The 18822-nt window shown below is 39.1% G+C and overlaps 1 long non-coding RNA gene across 2 annotated transcripts in view; it reads right to left on the reverse strand.

The window, feature by feature from the left end:
• The window catches only part of LOC138736505 (uncharacterized), a 69841-nt gene extending 51390 nt beyond the window's left edge, over window positions 1–18451 (reverse strand). The window contains exons 1-2 of one of the 2 annotated variants that reach the window (XR_011340322.1): window positions 18237–18451; window positions 2750–2847 (exon numbers count right to left, since the gene is read on the reverse strand). This is a non-coding gene — a long non-coding RNA (uncharacterized lncRNA). Of the gene's footprint in view, window positions 1–2749; window positions 2851–18236 lie in introns of both variants that reach the window. The other variant, XR_011340321.1, reaches the window with a different exon arrangement.
• Window positions 18452–18822: the final 371 nt, after the last annotated feature.

Below are 18822 nucleotides of genomic sequence, written 5' to 3' on the forward strand. Positions count from 1 at the left end.
TGATGGTTGAATTGGAATCATCAGAAATATAATACTCACTATGCCTTTTTCCTTCCTCCCTATTCCATGGGACCCTCTGTGCCTCCAATACCATCTTTTTTTGGTATTATTTAAATAAACAACTTTAACTTCCTGCCAGTTAATTGGTTGTTTCCAAGAGCACTTTTCACGAGATTATTCAAAGGGGGAAAAAAAGTATTTTAAATTGTCCTTTCATTTTATACTAATAACTGAAAGTTATTTAGCATGAAGCTTGGTAAATGTTCTTGGAATAGCATGTCATAATACTCTAGAATATTTACTATTATGTTGTTTAATTATGACTTTTACTGCAGAAACAAACATGACTTCATCTCAAAGTCATTGATCATAAAACCAGAATGAATAGAAAAATATCACAATATATGATGATATAAATGCAGGGATAGAATATAAGAGCAGGGATGTGATCTGGAGGCTTTATAACGCATTTGTGAGACCTCACTTGGAGTATTGTGATCAGTTTAGTGTTCCTCATTTAAGAAAGGATGTGTTGAGGTTGGAGAAAGTTCAGAGGAGGTTCACAAGGATGATTCCGGGAATTAAAAGTGTTATATAAGGAACGTTTGACAGCTCTTGGGCTGTTTTCACTGGAATTTAGGAGAATGAGGAGGGGATCTCATTGAAACATTTAAAATATTGAAAGGCATGAACAGAGTAGAAGTCTAAAGGTTGTTTCCTGTGGTGGGAGAGTCTGGGATAAGAGGGCACAACAAGACTGAAGGGCATCCATTTAGAACAGAGATGCAGATAAATTTCTTTAGCCAGAGCTGGTGTATCTGTGCTATAGGTTGCCACAGGCAGTTGTTGAGGTTGTCATTAGATGTATTTAAGGCATCTAGGTATTTAGGTTCTTGAGTAGTCAGGGCATCAAAGGTTATGGGGAGAAGACCGGAGATTTGGGTTGAATGCGGGCAGATTCAATTACCTAAATAGCCTATTTCTGCTTGTATGCCCTTTTGGTCTTGTGTATCTACTGAAAAACAAAAATATTAGCTTTGTGGACTTGCATTTCATTTCAAAGAAACCTCTGTTTCCATATATCATAATTGTTAAAACAGCATTTGACATGAATAAGTGTGAAAAGGATTTTTGCATTGGTTGGTGATGTTTGAAATTCTTAACAAGAATATCATTCAATTTGTTTGAATTATTTGCAGTTCATCTTGTCAAGAAGACAGCAGCTGATTGTACAGGTGAACATTTTGATAGCAAATGGATGTTGCAGTTTTAAACACATTATGCTACTTCATTTGAGGATTAGATATAATGTATGTATTTAAGATATATTAATTATTGGTGGCACCAGTGATCAGATATAATTACAAATAAATTCAAAAAAATCGAGAATAATTGCAATTAGAATTAAACCTACGTAACTCCTTTTTTTTTGTTTAATTCACTTAAAGCTCAGTAGCTTTTATTGCTTCCTTTCTAATGTTCTCCATTCTTCGGAGATTCTGAGGTTGAGAATAACAGTTGGTTGGAGACTCTCCAGTACCTGGACTTAAATATTTGTCTGATTCTGTATTGTTCAACAAGGGAGGAGCACTGAACCTGCTTTAGGGCTAACCTTAAATATTTTTGTGCTCAGTCTTGTTTAACTAAAATTCAATGAAAAATAATTAGAACTGAGAACCCAGGTTGATTTTTCTCCATTATAGTCCAGGAGAAGTGAAGCTCTGAATGAAATCAACAAGCCCAGAATCTGAGCTAGGCCTGAACTGGAGCCAATACTGGATTGCAAAGCATCATACATCAGACAATGCAACAATAGGGTTGAACTCGCAGGGATAAACATTGTATCTAAAACAAGCTTGAAACTTCAAATTAAGCCTCTGATACAAACTGGTTACTGTCTCACCACCTTTATTTAAGTTTTTGTTGCAATTGAATGGACATTTTAAGTAATCTACTAATTTTCACTATTTGAACTGTTTGAAGTTTTATATCACATTCTAATAAATACTTATTAATAAGACACTCTGTGCTCATTCCTTGGTAAAGAATGTCTCTGTTACTCACATTGCACCCATGGAGCATAGGATGGTTTGCTAAAAAAATGTGATACATTTTGGGTTGAATACTGCCTGCAATTGGAGCTGCACATTCTAACCAAATTTTCCAATTGGATTTATTAGTGATGCCACTGGTGCTAATTTTGGATTCCCCTCCGTGTTCACAAATGTACAATTGTAGAGTTGCATCAGGTCACATATGATCTTGTGTTTTCAGAAGAGATTCTGTCTTCATTCTCTCCTGAACTGCATAAAAATCATACTTTCAGTATCAAGCTTATAAATGATGTTTGTGCCTTCTCCTTTTCTTTACATCTTCTGCTGTTTGGAAAGGATATAGGAGCTGATAATCTAACCAAGTTTTGATTACTTACTAAAAGACATTAAATTTCTTATTACATATCTAAAATAAACCCATTGCATTTTAAATGTTTTACCTATCAACCTCAGATCTATAATTAGCATCATAGGGTTTCTAAACATGTTGATGTCATTGAAAACCGCAACGAACAATTGAGCTGTGTGTTGAATGGACAGCTAGTTTGTTATAAGCCCCTGAGTCTCCATGTATTTTTGACAGCCTACCTTACTAAATATTACAAATGGAAGATGCCACAAAATATAGACTATGTAACGTGAAATTATCTAGCTATAATGGTTGAGCGAGTGGAAACCCTCTCAAGGAAACTCACAGCATCCAAACTGTTGTCTGTAGTTCAGAAGATGATGGGTGTACAGAAAAGCAGAAGGTAAAAAGGCTGGACCCAGGTTGGTAAGTTGGCAGAATATCCTGCTAGGATCAAAATATGGAGGCATTCAACACATTTCTGAAGCAAATGAAATGTTTTCTGCTGCATAGATAAAGAAATGACAGATAAAAGCACCAACTGTACAACAAGGCTTTTCAAGAACTCATGAACCTGAATACCTACTCAACACAAGCACCTCACAGGATACTGCCATCCCTTTGGGTGAGATTTTTGAAATGTTGCTTCATAACTTTGATAGCACTGCCAACAACCTGAAACAGTGATCAGCGATTATATAGTTAAATGATTTGGCACAGTCTCGCAATTTAGGGATGATTCCCAATCAAGTGTTCACTGAATCATTACAGCACAGTGACGACCCACCCCAACCAAACTGATCGTGATGCCTTTCCATATTAATCCCATTTACTAAGCTCTTGAATGGTTTCCCTCAATTCCTTTGACATGCAAGTTCCTGTCCAAAGGTCTTTTAAATGTTGTAATTGCCTCTCTCACTTCCTTTGGCAGCTTGTTCCAGATATTCACCCATGTTTAAAAAAAGTTATCCCCTATATTTCCTATTTTTCCTCTCACTGTAAACTAAATCTTGCTCAAATTTATCTATTCCATCTATGCTCCTCATCATTTTTATAAACTGTTATAAGGTCACCTCAGTCTTTTGCATTCCAGTGAGGAAAAAAACACCCTAACTAAATACTCCAAAAACAACAGCCCTCTGTCCAATCTTGTTATTACTACCACATGACCACAACTTAATGAAATGCTTCAGGTGCAATCTAACCCAGCCATTCTCACCCTCAGGGCTTTGCTCAATGTTTGTGGCCTGCTTCCCTGTGAAGCAACTGTCTAGTTGGTTTCCTCCATACTTCTCTCCATTAACTACACAAAAAAATAATATTTTATGATATCAGTCCTTGCCCTTCCTTAAACATGCTTGCTGTGACCTCGGGGGTGGTGGGGGGGGGGGGGGGGGGGGGGGATTGCATATGGCCTCTGTTGAGAATGCCTGATAATCAATGTGTTGTACATCTGCAACATGATGTCCCAACTCTTGTACTCAATGCTTCTGTAAAAACATTTTAAATGCTTCATTCACCACCTGACCCAGCTATGCTGCCATTTTCAGGTATTATTGGACTTGGATCCCAAGTTTTCTCTGTATACCAATGTCCCTAATTATTCTGCCATTTACGCAGTATGCCCTTCCAGAATTTGCCTTCCCAAAGTGAATTAACTCACACTTGTCTGGATCAAATTCTATCTGTCACTGCTCCACCTGACTTTCCAGCCTATCTATGCCCTGCTATGTCCTTAGATAACTTTTTTAAATTTTTTTATTTTTCACACTATAAACCATATTGATCAAGATACATACATTTTTCTTTTCAAATATATAGTGTTGTTTTCTCCCTTCCTTCCCTCCTCCCCTCCCACTTATTTAAAGTTCAGAATCTAAGATACATTAAACCCGTTAAACAATGTTGTCACTCAATAAAAATAAACAAGAAATTCCACTGAGTCAGTTCTTTTCATTATCTTCTCCTTCTGTCATTTTAGGTGGTAGATGTCCATGGTAGGTTTTCTCTATTGTGTTCATGTATGGCCCCCATATTTGTTCAAATATTGTAATGTTATTTCTTAAATTGTATGTTATTTTTTTTTCTAATGGAATACATTTATTCATTTCTATATACCATTGCTGTATTCTCAAATTATCTTCTAATTTCCAGGTTGACATAATACATTTTTTTGCTACAGCTAGGGCTATCATAACAAATTTTTTTTGTGCTCCATCCAAATCAAGTCCAAATTCTTTGTTTTTTATATTACTTAGGAGGAAGATCTCTGGGTTTTTTTGGTATATTGCTTTTTGTGATTTTATTTAGTATCTGGTTTAGATCTTCCCAAAATTTTTTCACTTTCTCACATGTCCAGATTGCATGAACTGTTGTTCCCGTTTCCTTTTTACGGCGAAAACATCTGTCTGATACTGTTGGCTCCCATTTATTTAACTTTTGAGGTGTGATGTATAACCTGTGTATCCAGTTATATTGTATCATACATAACCTTGTATTTATTGTATTTCTCATGGTTCCGGAGCATAGTTTCTCCCATGTGTCATTCTTTATTTTTATGTTTAAATCTTGTTCCCATTTTTGTTTGGTTTTACCATTTGTTTCCTCATTCTCCTTTTCTTGCAGTTTAATATACATGTTTGTTATAATTTTTTTGATTATCATTGTATCTGTAATCACATATTCAAAATTACTTCCTTCTGGTAACCTCAGACTGTTTCCCAATTTGTCCTTCAAGTAGGATTTCAGTTGGTAGTATGCCAACATTGTATCGTCAGTTATATTATATTTATCCTTCAATTGTTCAAAGGATAATAGTTTATTTCCCAAAAAACAATTCTCTATTCTTTTGATCACTTTTTTCTCCCATTCTCTAAAGGAAAGGTTATCTATTGTAAAAGGGATTATCTGATTTTGCGTCAGTATTAGTTTTGGTAGTTGGTAATTTGTTTTATTCCTTTCTACGTGAATCTTCTTCCAAATGTTGAGCAGATGATGCAATACCGGAGAATTTCTACGTAGTACCAATTTTTCATCCCATTTATATAATATGTTCAGGTATCTTCTCCCCTATTTTATCTAGTTCTAATCTAGTCCAATCTGGTTTTTCCTTTGTTTGATAAAAATCTGATAGGTATCTTAATTGTGCGGCTCTATAATAATTTTTAAAGTTTGGCAGTTGTAAGCCTCCTTGTTTATACCATTCTGTTAATTTATCTAGTGCTATCCTTGGTTTCCCCCCTTTCCTTGAAAATTTCCTTATTATTTTCTTTAAATCCTTGAAAAAATTCTCTGTTAATCGTATTGGTAATGTCTGAAATAAATATTGTATCCTTGGGAAAATGTTCATTTTAATATAGTTTATCCTTCCTATCAGTGTTAGTGGTAAATCTTTCCAATGCTCTAAGTCGTCTTGTAATTTTTTCATTAGTGGATAATAATTGAGTTTATATAGATGGCTGAGGTTTTTATTTATTTGTATACCTAGATATCGCATTGCTTGCGTTTGCCATCTGAATGCTGATTCTTTCTCAAATTTTGAGAAATCCGCATTATTCATTGGCATTGCTTCACTTTTATTTGCGTTAATCTTGTACCCCGACACTTCTCCATATTCCTTCAATTTCCTATGTAATTCTTTTATTGATATTTCTGGTTCTACTAAGTATATTATAATGTCATCTGCAAATAGACTGATTTTATATTCCTTGTCTTTTATTTTTATCCCTTTTATTTTATTTTCTGTTCTTATCAGTTCTGCCAGTGGTTCTATGGCTCATGCGAACAATAAAGGAGATAGTGGGCATCCCTGCCTCATTGATCTGCTTAAGTTAAATTGTTTTGATATATATCCGTTTACTGTCACTTTCGCCAATGGCCTCTTATATAATGCTTTAATCCAATTAATATATTTCTCTGGTAAGCTGAATTTATGTAGTACTTTGAATAAATAATTCCATTCTACTCTGTCAAAGGGAGTCTCTGCGTCTAAAGCAACCACTACTGTTGGAGTTTTATTTCCTTCTACTGCATGAATTGTTAATAAATTTACAGATATTGTCTGTTGTTCGTCTTTTTTTAATAAATCCAGTTTGGTCTAGATTTACTATTTTTGGTACATAGTCGGCTAATCTGTTTGCTAATAGTTTAGCTATTATCTTGTAATCTGTGTTAAGTAAAGATATTGGTCTATATGACACTGGTATAAGTGGATCTTTCCCTGTCTTTGGTATTACTGTAATTATTGCTGTTTTACATGACTCTGGTAAGCTTTGTGTTTTATCAATCTGGTTGATTACTTCCAGAAGGGGAGGAATTAATAAATCTTTAAATGTTTTATAGAATTCTAATGGGAATCCATCCTCTCCTGGTGTTTTATTGTTCCGTAGTTTTTTTTATTATCTCCTGTATTTCTTCTATTTCAAATGGTTTTGTTAATTTATTTTGTTCCTCTGTTTGTAATTTCGGTAGTTCACTTTTAGTTAAAAGTTCATCTATTTTATCTTCTTTCCCTTCGTTTTCAGTTTGATATAGTTGTTCGTAGAATTCTCTAAAGTTTTCATTAATCTCCGTTGGATTATATGTGATTTGCTTGTCTTTTTTCCTTAATGCCAATACCATTCTCTTAGTTTGTTCTGTCTTAAGCTGCCACGCTAGAATTTTGTGCGTTTTTTCTCCTAGTTCATAATATTTCTGTTTTGTCTTCATTATGTTCTTTTCCACCTTAAATGTTTGTAGTGTTTCATATTTTATTTTGTTTTTATCTGCCAATTCTATTCTTTTAGTTGTGTCATCCTTCATTGTTAATTCTTTTTCTATATTTGCTATTTCCCTTTCCAACTGTTCTGTTTCCTGGTTGTAGTCCTTCTTCATCTTGGTTACATAACTAATTATTTGCCCTCTGATGAACGCTTTCATTGCGTCCCATAGTATAAACTTATCTTTCACTGATTTCGTATTTATTTCAAAGTACATTTTAATTTGTTGTTCAATGAATTCTCTAAAATCCTGCCTTTTAAGAAGCATCGAGTTTAATCTCCATCTATACATTCTTGGTGGGATGTCCTCTAATTCTATTGTCAATAACAGGGGTGAGTGGTCTGATAATAGTCTAGGTTTATATTCCATTTTCCTAACTCTCTCTTGCATGTGAGCTGATAACAGGAATAGATCTATTCTTGAGTATGAATATTCCTTTCCCTTTAGGTGTTGTTTCCTCCATATATCCAAAAGTTGCATTTCTTGCATCGATTTAATTATAGATTTGGTTACTTTGTTCTTTCTATTAATTTTTTTTCCAGTTTTATCCATGTTTGAATCCAAATTAAGATTGAAATCCCCTCCTATTAGTATGTTCCCTTGCGTATCTGCTATCTTCAAAAAGATATCTTGCATAAATTTTTGATCTTCTTCATTAGGTGAATATACATTGAGTAAATTCCAAAACTCCGAATATATCTGACATTACATATCATTACATATCTCCCTGCTGGATCTATTATTTCCTCTTCTATTTTGATTGGTACATTTTTACTGATTAATATAGCTACTCCTCTAGCTTTTGAATTATATGATGCTGCTGTTACATGTCCTATCCAATCTCTCTTTAATTTCTTGTGTTCCACTTCGGTTAAGTGTGTCAATTTTTTTCTTTTTTCAATAAATTTAACAATTTCTTCCTTTTGATTTGGTTATGTATTCCATTAATATTTAAAGTCATATAATTCAACATAGCCATCTTATACTTTGCTTATCTTTCCTTTCCGTTTCCTCATCATCACCTTTCCTTCTTATCCATTTCTGTTTTCTTTTTTTAAGCACATTATAAGACAACATTTCTAAAACATAAAATATTTCCATTACTCTCCTATCTAAAAATCCTTTAACCCCATTATCCCCTCCCTTTGTCCCTTGTCGGGCAACCACATCTCCCCTCTCCATTTGGAATTGCGAAATCACTCGCAAACGTCAACTGATTTCGCAGTGACTGTAATTCTTCCCCCCCAGAAAAGATTTTAATCTTCATATATAACAAAGGTCACTCTCTTAATTCCCTCCTTACTTCCTCTCTTCCCTTATTAATTCTTATCTATACTCTATATATTTTCTTTTAAATATACATACACACATATATACATTTTTATCTTTGGCTTGGCTTCGCGGACGAAGATTTATGGAGGGGGTAAAAAGTCCACGTCAGCTGCAGGCTCGTTTGTGGCTGACAAGTCCGATGCGGGACAGGCAGACACGATTGCAGCGGTTGCAAGGGAAAATTGGTTGGTTGGGGTTGGGTGTTGGGTTTTTCCTCCTTTGCCTTTTGTCAGTGAGGTGGGCTCTGCGGTCTTCTTCAAAGGAGGTTGCTGCCCGCCAAACTGTGAGGCGCCAAGATGCACGGTTTGAGGCGTTATCAGCCCACTGGCGGTGGTCAATGTGGCAGGCACCAAGAGATTTCTTTAGGCAGTCCTTGTACCTTTTCTTTGGTGCACCTCTGTCATGGTGGCCAGTGGAGAGCTCGCCATATAATACGATCTTGGGAAGGCGATGGTCCTCCATTCTGGAGACGTGACCCATCCAGCGCAGCTGGATCTTCATAAGCGTGGACTCGATGCTGTCGACCTCTGCCATCTCGAGTACTTCGACGTTAGGGGTGTAAGCGCTCCAATGGATGTTGAGGATGGAGCGGAGACAATGCTGGTGGAAGCGTTCTAGGAGCCGTAGGTGGTGCCGGTAGAGGACCCATGATTCGGAGCCGAACAGGAGTGTGGGTATGACAACGGCTCTGTATACGCACGAAAACCAACAAGGTCGGGTCAGATACAGCAATGAGCTCTCTGAACCCTTCTCCATTAACAATGGCGTGAAGCAAGGCTGTGTTCTGGCACCAACCCTCTTTTCAATCTTCTTCAGCATGATGCTGAACCAAGCCATGAAAGACCCCAACAATGAAGACGCTGTTTACATCCGGTACCGCACGGATGGCAGTCTCTTCAATCTGAGGCGCCTGCAAGCTCACACCAAGACACAAGAGAAACTTGTCCGTGAACTACTCTTTGCAGATGATGCCGCTTTAGTTGCCCATTCAGAGCCAGCTCTTCAGCGCTTGACGTCCTGCTTTGCGGAAACTGCCAAAATGTTTGGCCTGGAAGTCAGCCTGAAGAAAACTGAGGTCCTCCATCAGCCAGCTCCCCACCATGACTACCAGCCCCCCCACATCTCCATCGGGCACACAAAACTCAAAACGGTCAACCAGTTTACCCATCTCGGCTGCACCATTTCATCAGATGCAAGGATCGACAATGAGATAGACAACAGGCTCGCCAAGGCAAATAGCGCCTTTGGAAGACTACACAAAAGAGTCTGGAAAAACAACCAACTGAAAAACCTCACAAAGATAAGCGTATACATATATACATACACACATATTATATATATATATATATATATATATATATATATACCCATATACACACATACATATAGTTTGTGGTCATTTTTGCTCTCGTTACATGTCTTCATCTCTCTGTCTGTTTTGTAGTTGTTCTGCAAATTTTCGTGCTTCCTCCGGATCCGAGAATAGTCTGTTTTGCTGCCCTGGAATAACTATTTTAAGTACCGCTGGGTACTTTAGCATAAATTTATATCCTTTTTTCCATAGGATCGCTTTTGCTGTATTAAACTCCTTCCTCTTCTTCAGGAGTTCAAAACTTATATTTGAATAGAAAAAAAAAATTTGTCCTTTGTATTCCAGTGGCTTTTTGTCTTCTCTTATTTTATTCATTGCTTTCTCCAATATATTTTCTCTTATTGTATATCTTAGGAATTTTACTAAAATGGATCTTGGTTTTTGTTGTGGTTGTGGTTTAGGGGCTAATGTTCTATGTGCCCTTTCTATTTCCATTTCTTCCTGTAATTCTGGTCTTCCTAGGACCCTGGAGATCCAATCTTTTATAAATTCTCTCATATTCTTGCCTTCTTCATCTTCCTTAAGACCCACTATCTTTATATTATTTCTTCTATTATAATTTTCCAATATATCTATCTTCTGAGCTAACAGCTCTTGTGTCTCTTTAACTTTTTTATTAGATTCTTCTAATTTCTTTTTAAGTCATCTACTTCCATTTCTATGGCTGTTTCTCGTTCTTCCACCTTGTCCACTCTTTTTCCTATATCTGACATGACCATCTCTAATCTATTCATTTTTTCTTCTGTACTTTTTATTCTTCTTTTTATTTCACTAAATTCTTGTCTTTGCCATTCTTTTATTGATTCCATATATTCTTTAAAAAAAAAATCGATGTACTTGCCCTTCCCTTCTTCCATTTCTCTGTGTTCTTCCTCTTCTTCTTCCTCTTCTTCTTCCTCTGGGTTGGTCATCTGTTGTTTCTTTGATTTCAACGGCTGTGGCAGGGCTTAACTGACATAACCTGCTACAAAACAAAATCCATATTGCAAAGTTTCACTCCCAGAAGAACTCAACACCTTCTATGCCTGATTCGACCACAAGAACAAATTTCCTTTTACTCTCTTCTTTCTTGTTCTCGTTACATTTCCTATCATGTTCTCCTCTTGGTGCTGTGTTGTGGCTGTCAATTTCAACTGTGGAGATCGACTCCTCAGCTGGTCCCCACTCCCGTCAGTGTTTTTTTTTGTCTTACGCATGCGCGGTTGCCCTCTTTTGCTTGGCTCCGCGAGCCATTTTTTTAGTCCCGAGCTCGGGACTTCGACTGACCTGAGGGAGCGGGCTTCTCTCTCCACAGCGGGCCTCCTCGGACAGGTAAGGCCTACACCTTCTTCTTCCAATGTCTTTTCTTCTTCCCGTTGCTTTCGACTTTTCTTTCTTCGCTGCCATTTTCTTCCCACCTTTACTTTCACTTTATTTTAATTTTCGTGTTTGTGCCTTTGTGTTTTGTGTTTTCTGGTTTTTTTTTAAACTTTTCCGGAGAGGGCTGGAGTTCCCCGACCGGCCACTACTCCATCACATGACTCCCCCCGTCCTTAGATAACTTTGTTCTATCTTTTGTATCTACCTATCTATCTATATCTCCTCTCTCTATATGCCTCAATTTTTCTACTTATTTCTATCTATATCTGTCTCTATCTCAATTTTGCTTTCTCTCCCTCAAATTCCCACTATCACTCTCTCACATATACACACTAAGACTCACCCCATCTCACACACCCACTTTAGTGATCTCATGCGCTCTCATTCTCTCACATACTCGCGCACACTCACAAATGTGCACTATCACACCCAATCTCACTCAGGCACCACCCCTCCCTTTCACATGCTCTCTCATTCGCACGCCCTATCTCCCTCACCCTTCCCCTCACACGCTGTCTCATAAAAACACTTGCATGCAGTCTTGTACATTCTCACACCTGCTCACTCTCTTAAGTGCACTCTCACATATGCTGATGTGAGCGCGCATCCCCTCCCTCTCATGTGCTCTCTCCCCACTCATGCACACTCCCTCCCTCACACATGAACACTCTCTCACAAACGCATGCACGCAGTCTCACATGATCTCTCACCTCACTTTCACATTTTCTCTCACTCTCAAGTGCACTCACACACGCTGATGCACGCTCTCTTTCACGCCCTCCCACTCCAAGCACTTCCACACACGCTACCTCTCCCACACCCTCTGACAAACACACGTGCACACAGTCTCGCTCACGCTCACTCATACTCCCTCTCCCACAAACACGTGCACACAGTCACACGAATTCTTTCACACTCATACACCTCACTCTCTCAAGTGCACGTTCAAGCATGCCAATGTGTGCGCCCCCCTCATGCGCACTCCCTCACTCCCACTCACACAAACTCTCCCTCTCTCACACCCACACTCCCACCCATTCCCTCCCTCACACACACACTCCCTCTCACCCACCCATTCCTACACACACCCACACGCTCACATCCGTACCCTCGCATACGCTCCCTCTCAAATTTGATTACTCCCTCATATGCTCTCTCTCACATGCCCACTCTACCCTCCCGCTCTACCTCCATTCTACCCTTCCTCTCTACCCCTTCTCTCTACTACCCTGCCTCTCTCTCCACCCCTCTCTCCCCTGCTCTCTTCTCCCTCCCCCACTCCCTCTCCACCTCCACTCTCCCCCTCTCTCTCTACCCCCTTAATACTCAGCTGGGTACTCTATCTGGACTGAATGCTTTCCTCTAATTCCCTCTCCTCAAGGGAGCCCACACATCATTCTTGGATAGAGACAGGAGCAGATCATCAAGGGACATGGGGTTGTGCATGCTGGTACTTTTTTGTTCTTGTGGTCGAATCAGGCATAGAAGTTGAGTTCTTCTGGGAGTGAAACTTTGCAATATGGATTTTGTTTTGTAGCAGGTTATGTCAGTTAAGCCCTGCCACAGCCATTGAGTATCCCTTTTCCATTTTCATCCAGATACTCTACTTCATCTGATAGCTAGCTTTCCACAGATCATCCCTGCTCCTTCTGTAATGATCTGGATCTCAGCAAGTTCCAGGTCTCATTATTCATCCATGGCTTCTGGTTGTGGAAACCTTGAACATTTTTGTGGGGATACAGTTGCTCACTGCTGATTTGATGAAGTCCATGATGGCCCTGATGTAAACATTCAGATCCTCAGTGGAGTCCGTGAACAAGTCCAATCTGTGGAATCAAGCAAGTCCTGTAACCATTCTTCTGTCTCATGTGACCACCATCTAGCTCTCCTAATCTCTGGACTCTCTCTTTGTAGGCACTGTAACATTGGACAACAATTTTATTCCCCAAAAGGTTTGCTTCGTGAAATAAAAATTAGTATTATTATAGACAACCAAACTGAACACAGATCATTTCAGATTTGCTGATTAACATCAGAAGTTGGAGAAACATTAAATTAACTTTTATTGAATTTAGCATGTTAAATCACATAATGATGCTACACGCACTCTCAGGTTGACTGCACATGTTGAAAAACAAATGGGAGGAACCAAGGGTTTGTCTTGGTCACTAATTGAACAACTGAAGCAGAGCTCCTAGATTTTCTTAATAAGTGCAGTCCTGCTGCATCTTTGAGCTCAGCGCATACTCGCCAAAATGTAACAGAATGTATCAATGCTGTGGTAACATTGAAGAGACATTTCTGCTGTATTGAATCTTCCTGAATGCAATAAATGCTATTCTTTAGAACACTTACTGTGCTATTGCCTGAAGAATTTTAATGTAATGCAAAGCATCCTTATAAGTATGTGAGCTGCTTTTATAGCCTGCCTGCATCTATCCTGACAAAACATACCCAGACCTAAGACCACATTTGCATAACACCTGCACTGAATACATTCCCGGGCATGCTTGGACTGACCAAAACAGCTTGCTTTTGGGCAATATACTTGTCGGCTTAAAATATGACAGGAAATCACAAAAATAGGTTTATCTAAAGAAACAATACATGATACAAAAAAAAATCTCAAGGTAATTTTCATTATAACTAACCCAAAATTCTTAAAATACCCCCAAAAGAGTTCAGGAAGCAAAATATTCATTGTCTAATGTAATCTGCTCCATAATGCAGGTTTGGGTTTTACCGGGAGATCCAGACTTCATCACAGCCTTGGTTCAAACCTGGACCTAAGAGCTGAATTCCTGAACTATCTGCCCTTTATTTCATGGCAATACTTGACCAACTGTAACATCAATTTGGATGGAGCACAAAAAAGATTTATTATGATAGCCTTAGCTGTAGCAAAAAAATGTATTATGTCAACCTGGAAATCAGAAGAGAGCCTGAGAATACAGCAATGGTACACAGAAATGAATAAATGCATTCCATTGGAAAAAATAACATAATTTAAGAAATAACATCACAATATTCGAACAAATTTGGGATCCATACATGGAACACAACAGAGAAGTCCTACCACGGACCTCCACCACCTAAAATGACAGAATGAGAAGATGTCGAGGTGAACAGACCCAGTATGTAAAAGTAGATGAGACAACTTTCTTGTTTATTTTCATTGTGTGAGGACATTGTTTAATGAGATTGGTGTGTCTGTATGTTGAACGTTTGATGGGTGGGGGAGGGGGTAAAAGGGGAGAAAATGACACTGTATATTCAAGAGGGAAATGTTTGTGTATTTTGGTCAATATGGTTCATAGTGTGAAAAATAAAAAAAAATTAAAAAGATGCACTGAAGTGAAGTTCATGGATATCATGGAGATGACTCTCCAATGATAAAGCCATATTCACAAAGAGGAAAATAGTTATAGTTGCTGCAAGTCAGAAAGTGAGGATGTTTACACTATATTCAATGTTATTAATAACTCTGCAACAAATGTATCAGTCCATGCCCAGACAAAGTTCAGGCACTAGTTGATGAGTGACAATAAATATTCATGCCACAAATTCCCTGGCCATGACCATAGAACACAACAGCACAGAAACAGACCCCATCAGTCCTTCTAGTCTGCACTGAACCATTTTTTTTTCTTAGTTCCACTGACCTGCACCTTGTCCAGAGCCCTCCATTTCTCTACCATCCATGTAACTGTCCAAATTCTTCTTAAAAGGTTAAAATTGAGCCCACGTTCACCACTTCAACTAGCAGCTAGTTCCATGTTCCCACCATTCTCTGGGTGAAGAGAATATTCCCACTAAACTTTCCCCTTTCATTTTTAACCCATGTCCTCTGGTTTGTATCTCACCTACCCTCAGTGGAAAAAGCCGATCTACATTTACTCTGTCTGTCCACCTCATAATTTTAAATACAGGAAAAAAATCTCCCATTATTCATCTACACTCTAGGGAATAAAGATCTGTTTAATCTTTCCCTGTAACTCAGTTCCTGAAGTCCAGGCAACATCCTAGTAAACCTTCTTTGCACTCTTTCTATCTTATTGATATCTTTCCTGTAGTTAGGTGACCAAAACGGCACACAATACTCCAATTTTGGCCTCACCAATGTCTAGTACAACTTTAACATAATATCCCAGCTCCTGTGGTCAATACTTTGATTTATGAAGGCCAATACACCAAAAGCTCTTTTCACAACCCTTTCCACCTGATGCCACTTTCAGGGAATTATTTATCAATATTACAAGGTCCCTCTGTCCTACTGCACTACCATTCACTGTGTCCATCCTTTCTTGGTTTGTCCTTCCAAAATGCAACACCTTACCCTTGTCTGCATTAAATTCCATCTGCTGTTTTTCAGCCCATTTTACCAGCTGGTTCAGATCCCTCTGCAAGCTTTGAAAACCACCATTGCTGTCCAAAGCACCTTCAATCTTAGTGTCATCTGCAAACTTCCTGGTCCAATTTACCACATTATCATCCAGATCATTGATATAGATAACAAACAATGGTCTCAGCACCAATCCCTGAGGCACACCACTAATCATAGAACTCTAGTCTGAGAAGCAATCATCCTCCACAACTCTCTGGCTTCTCTATCAGCCATTGTCGAATCCAGTTCACTACTTCACCATGAATACCTAGCATCTGAACCTTCCTGACTAACCTCCTATGTGGGACCTTGTCAAAGTCAATGTAGACAACATTCACAGCCTTTCCTTCGTCAACTTTCCTGGTAACCTCCTCAAAGAAGTCTAAGATTGGAAACATGACCTACCATGTACAAAGCCATTATTTGGCTATCCAAATAATTGTGTATCTGATCTCTTAAAACACCTTCCAATAATTTACCTACCACTGACATCAGACTCACTGTCTTATAAATTCCAGGGTTTCTTTTGGAGCCTTAATTTTAAACTATGGAATAACATGAGCTATCCTATAATCCTCTGGCACCACACCCGTGGCTAAAGACATTTTAAATACTTCTGCCAGAGGTCTTGTCTCCCTCAAAGTCTGAGGTCTTGTCAGGGCCTGGGGATTTATCCATCCTTATTTGCTTTAATGCAGGAAGTATTTCCTCCTCTTTAATCTGTACAGGTTCCATGGCCTCACTGCTTGTTTTCCTTACTTCCCATGACTCTGTGCCCGTTTACTGAGTGAATTCTGATATAAAAAACATTTATGATCTCCCCAACTCTTTTATCTCTATACAAAGCCGACCACTCTGATCTTAATATACCTGTAGAAATCCTTCACATTGTTGGCCAGAGCAACCTCATGTCATTTTTTTTGCCTTCCCAATTTCTTTCTTGAGGTTTTTCTTGCATTTTTATACTCCTCAAGCACCTCATTTGCTCCTTGTTGCCTTTACCTGCCATACATCTTTCTCTTCTGAACGAGATCCCCAATATCCTTTGAAAATCAAGGATCCCTATGCCTGCCAACCTTGCCTTTAATCCCAACAGGAATATACAAACTCTGCTCTCTCAAAATTTCAACTGTGAAGGTCTTCCATTAACCTCGCACATCCTTGCCTGAAAACAACATCCCAATCCACGCATTCTAGATTTATGAGTGTGTCATACTTTTCCCGTTCCTCAGCTCTACCCATATAGCCTCAGTAGACGAGCCCTCTGGTTTGTCTTGATTGAGCACAGTTGTGATATTTTCCTTGATGAGCAATGTCACTCTTCCCCTTTTCATGCCTTCCTCTTCCCTCCCCCCCTTCAACCCCCCAGTTTTATCTCGTATAAAGCAACAGAAGCCTGGAACATTGAGCTGCCAGTCCTGCTCCCCCTGCAACCAAGTTTCACCATTGGTCACAATGTCATAATTCCACATGTGAATCCACATTCTAAACTCCTTTGCCTTTCCAACAATACTCCTTGCATTGAAATAGATGCATTTTAGAAAATTACCACCACGTACAACCTGTTGACTTCTAACAGTGCATGCAATTTTCACATCATCTTTTCCCTCCTCCACTCCTCTATCTGCTCTGGCACTCTGTTTCCCAGCATCCTGCAAATCTACCACCAGAGAAGCACAAACAAACCTTTCTGCAAGGATATTAGTCCTCCTCCAGTTCAGATCCAAAATATCATGTCAAAACAGATCCCGCTTTCCCTGGAAGAGAGTCCAATGATCGAAAAACCTCCCTACTGCACCATGTCTTTGGCTACGTGTTAAACTCAATTATCCTCCTATTTCTAACCTCACTAACACATGGCATGGTTAACAATCCTGAGGTCACAATCCTGGAGGTCCTGTCCTTCAACCTAGTGCCCAACTGCCTGAACTGTCCTTGCAGGACCTCCTCGCCTTAACTACCCACATCCTGAGAATGATGACAACTTGATCTGAGATACTACGGACCCCAGCACCAGGGAGGCAATGTACCATCTGGCATTTTTGATCTCTTTCACAGAACCTCTTATCTGTCCCCCTAACTATGGAATCCATAATCTCTACAGCTTGCCTCTTCTCTTCCCTTCTAAGCCACAGGACTAGACTCCATGCCAGAGACTTGATCACCATGGCTTGTGCCTGGTATGCTCCCCACCCCCCCAAAAAAAGTATCCTAAATAGTATATTAAGGGAAATGGCCACAGGAGTCTCTGCACTGCTTGCCTGGTCCTTTTCTCTCTCCTGACTGTCATCCATCTACCCTCCTTCTGCCTCCTGGGTATGATAGTGTCCCTGTAACTCCTGTCTATCATCCCCTTCTGTCTCCTGAATGATCCGTAGTTCATCCAGCTCCAGTTTGTTAACTCAGCTTGTCAGGAGCTGCAGCTGGATGCACTTCTTGCAGATGAAGTTGTCAGAGATACTTGGCTGCCATTCCCACTGTTTATGAGTAAAGGAACAAAATATATATATAAAACCTGCCCTTAACTGTGCCTACCTGCTGAATCCTTTTGTTCATTTAAAAAAGTGGCCCTTTTTTTACCTCAACTCCTATCATTCCTCACCAAAGCCTGTTGAGCCAAAGCCTTACCTCTCTGAGACAGTCCATTTGAATGATAACTGTTCCTTTGAAGACTGCTCTGCTGCAGTCCCTCACTTTTTTGTGATACTCAGTTTCTTCCTCCAATCAGCTTCTAGCTGCTGCCTCCCCCTTTTTAAATTCTACCTTTTGCTGCCCCTCAGGTCACATGACCCTCTTCCTCCAATCAGCTTCTAGCTGCTGCCTTGCCCCTTTTTAAATTCTACCTTTTGCTGCCCCTCAGGTCACATGACCCTCTTCCTCCAATCAGCTTCTAGCTGCTGCCTTGCCCCTTTTTAAATTCTAACTGCTGCCACTCTTCAGGTCACCTGACCTTTTGCTCCAATCAGCTTCTAGCTGCTGTCTCACCCCTTTTTAAATTCTAACTGCTGCCACTCTTCAGAACATCTGATCTCCATTGCTCCAATCAGCTTCTTCCTCCAATCAGCTTCCAGCTGCTGCCTCACCCCTTTTTAAATTATAGCTGCTGCTAGTCCTCTGGTCACCTGACTTCTGTTGCTCCAATTAACTCCTTCCTCCAATCACCACACACAAAAAAAGCAAACAAGTGTCCAATAACATACCTCTAATATTTAAT

Source organism: Narcine bancroftii, chromosome 6 (genome assembly GCF_036971445.1).
Source record: "Narcine bancroftii isolate sNarBan1 chromosome 6, sNarBan1.hap1, whole genome shotgun sequence".
NCBI classification, from domain to species: Eukaryota; Metazoa; Chordata; class Chondrichthyes; order Torpediniformes; family Narcinidae; genus Narcine; species Narcine bancroftii.